Raw genomic sequence first — 3,253 nt, forward strand, 5'->3', positions numbered from 1 at the left:
CCCTCGAGTGGCCGTGAGAGATTCCAAACCTCCACCCCGACCCCCGTCTCCCCCCCTCCCCCACCAGTGGAGGAGAGCTCCCCTCGCCCCCTCCACCCACACAACTCATCTCAAGCCATTCAGCCACGGCCTCGCCCCCCACCCACCCTGCCCCCAAACCGAGACAAAAACTCCAAGGCCCCCCACCCCGGACCCATTCAGCTCCAACTCCGCTTCTCCCCAACTGCCCCCCCCCCCCCGCCCCTCCCCTCCCCTCCACACGATTTACGATTTACCCATTCGGCCTAATCTCATCATTCCCCCGGCCGTCACGTCATCTCACCCCCCCCCCCCCCCCGCTGTGTCTCCACCGCCCTCCTGCTCATCCCACCCCGGGCATTCCATCCCGTTCCTTCGCGGCTCGTTCAGCTCCCCTGGAACGCCGTCGGAGTCTCGGATGTTCTCAGCGCGGCCGCCCTCTGCATTAGGTCGGCCGCGCACGGGAGGAGCGATCTCGCTCATCCCGATCCTCTGTGGAACTACCCCCCTCCCCGTCTCCCCGGCCTCCTGCGATGTCGTCTCATAATCACGGGATCTCATCCCATCCCCTCTCATTCAGCCATCGTCATATCTGAAGTTTTCGTGACTGCAAGGGTCCTTAATATAGTAATTTTGCTGTGACGGTGCCACCTGAAGACGGAAGCTTGTGTTGCCTCCGAAACGTCGTGATTTTATTTATTTTTATTTTATTTTTTACCTACGTGACTTTACCGAAAAAACCAAAGAGCATGGTCATATCGTACACGCCATCCTATCCATTCGCATCTCAACCCTTATCTCATCCCTTATCTCGTGCCACCCCATCTAGCCTGATCGCATTGCATGTCATCTCATGCCTTCTCATCATCCCACCTCATTCGCCCGTCTTATGTCGTGCGAATCTCATCCCCTAACTCGCTCGTCTCAACCTTCCGACGTCGCGAAATAACAACGCCCGCGCCCATCTCGTCCGAGTATCACCATTGTGATGGCAATAGAATCTGAATTTCAGCTGCATCTCCAAACGCCGCGCGAAATAGCGGGACACGTGGCTTCGCAGGAGAAGCGTGGTGATGGACACCTCCGATTGGCGCGGATGGATACGTACGGTTGCGAAATCAATTCAACACAGGGTACTGGTAGTACACACACAGAGGTTTGTGACTGTCAAGGGAGTGTCACTGACGACGCGACTCGTGTGGCAAGAACGTCGAGTTGCAACATGGCGTCGCCTGTCCGCAGCCTCCACTCCTCACTCTCGTAGGGAGAGGGAGAGGACGCCTCGTGGAGGACGACTCAGAGAGAGCGAGAGAGGACGACTCAGAGATAGATGGTGAGGACGACTCAGAGAAGGAAAGGACAACTCAGAGAAAGAGGACGACTCAGAGAGGGAGAGGACGACTCAGAGAGAGAGGACGACTCAGAGAGAGAGAGGACGACTCAGAGAGGGAGAGGACGACTCAGAGAGAGAGGACGACTCAGAGAAGGAAAGAACAACTCAGAGAGAGAGAGGACGACTCAGAGAGGGGACGACTCTGAGAGGGAGAGAGGACCACTCGGAGGTGTGAGGAGGAACCACAAACGAGCAGGGAACGGCAGCAGCCACCACCTTCCCTCTCCAAGCTCTGCGGTCCTCTATATATCTTATCTTAACGTCTTAGATATAGCGCCTCAACCAAGACGCTTCACAGAGAATGGAGAAGGGCACAGCGACGTCAGTGTGTGGATGCAATGGAGGAGAGACGCGGGGAATACATTAGACGAGAGGAAGCAATGGGGGCGAGTCTGCGACGATGATGATAATGATGCGTGACTGAGGTGGAAGCGAAATGATGATGATGATGAATGGATTGAGTGAATGGGATTGATGAGTGATAGCCGTGTCAAAAGAATGTGAAGGGGGAGATTAAGGAGGAGGGGTCGTGGGGTGAACTCGGGGTAACAATAAAACAATAGGTGAGTTGTCAGTGAGGAACGGAAACTCTGTGAGCCGAAGGTGACCGCTCAATGTGGAGGGGGAAGTTTGTTCCAGTGAAGGGGGAGGGCGAGAAGAGAGAGAGAGAGAGACAGCGGAAGCGTGGATTGAGCATCAGGATGAGGAGGAACACAGAGAGAGAGACAGCCAAGATTGAGACTCGTCGAGAGCGAGAAGCGAGAAAGAGCAGGCGAGTTCGTACATGCGGGAGGTATCCGAGCATGTGGAGCAATGCCACGCGCCTGCAAGGTGTAACACTGTCACACGCAGATTGAACGGGTAGGGTTCACATATTCAATGTCATCTTACCAGATAAGGCCCACCGAGCATGTACAGCCCATCTTCAGAAGCGACCTGGCGATCACAAACGATAGCTCAACGAGGTGGCTTATCGTCACGTGGAAAATTACAGCAGCCAAACACTCTAAACGCGTGATGCTGTTGATTCTAAATGCGGAGGGGAAACCCCGGAGGACCCGGGGGAAAATCACCGTGATGGTGATGAGAGAGAGAAACCGCGAACTCCAAATATACAACAGCAGGCGTCAGGGTCGGGATCGAACCTACGACCTCCTGTATACCAGGCGAGGGAGTTAACATCTCCTAGCCACCGTGATGATGATGAGAGAGAGAGAGACACAGACTCCAATCACACAGCAGCAGGCGTCAGGGTCGAGATTGAACCCACGGCCTCCTGTGTACCAGGCGAGGTAATTAACATCTCCTAGCCACCGTGATGATTACAGAGAGAGACACGCAAACTCCAAATATACAGCAGCAGGCGTCAGGGTCGAGAACGAACCCACGACCTCCTGTACACCAGGCGAGGGAGTTAACATCTCCTGGCCACCGTGGCTCGCCCCCCTTCTACTGGCGAGCCAGAGTTATCGAGGGCGCCTGCGATGGCCACAGGAATGGAGTTTCGCGACATCTGCGCGGTGATCCACCCACCCCTGGCCGCCACCACAGTGTGGGGTCACGGGCAGGCAGACAGGCACGTGCAGTGCAGCCGCCAGACAAGAGAGAGACAGAGAGAGAGACTGACTTCATGGGCAAGGGAGTTATCTAACCCCCCCCCCCCCGGCAAAAGGCGGGGTGGGGGGGGCTTATGGGATAGGGGGATTCCATGGGCCAGAGCAGAATTCGGTAACGGTGTCGTGGATTATAGACATCGCCCCTATATATACAAACACTTATTGTGTTAAATATTACTAAATGCTCATTGTCTCGATCATATAATGTGTTTTCAATACCAACCAC

Source organism: Lethenteron reissneri, chromosome 40 (genome assembly GCF_015708825.2).
Source record: "Lethenteron reissneri isolate LAM-NWPU_2019-01 chromosome 40, ASM1570882v1, whole genome shotgun sequence".
Lineage (NCBI taxonomy): Eukaryota > Metazoa > Chordata > Hyperoartia > Petromyzontiformes > Petromyzontidae > Lethenteron > Lethenteron reissneri.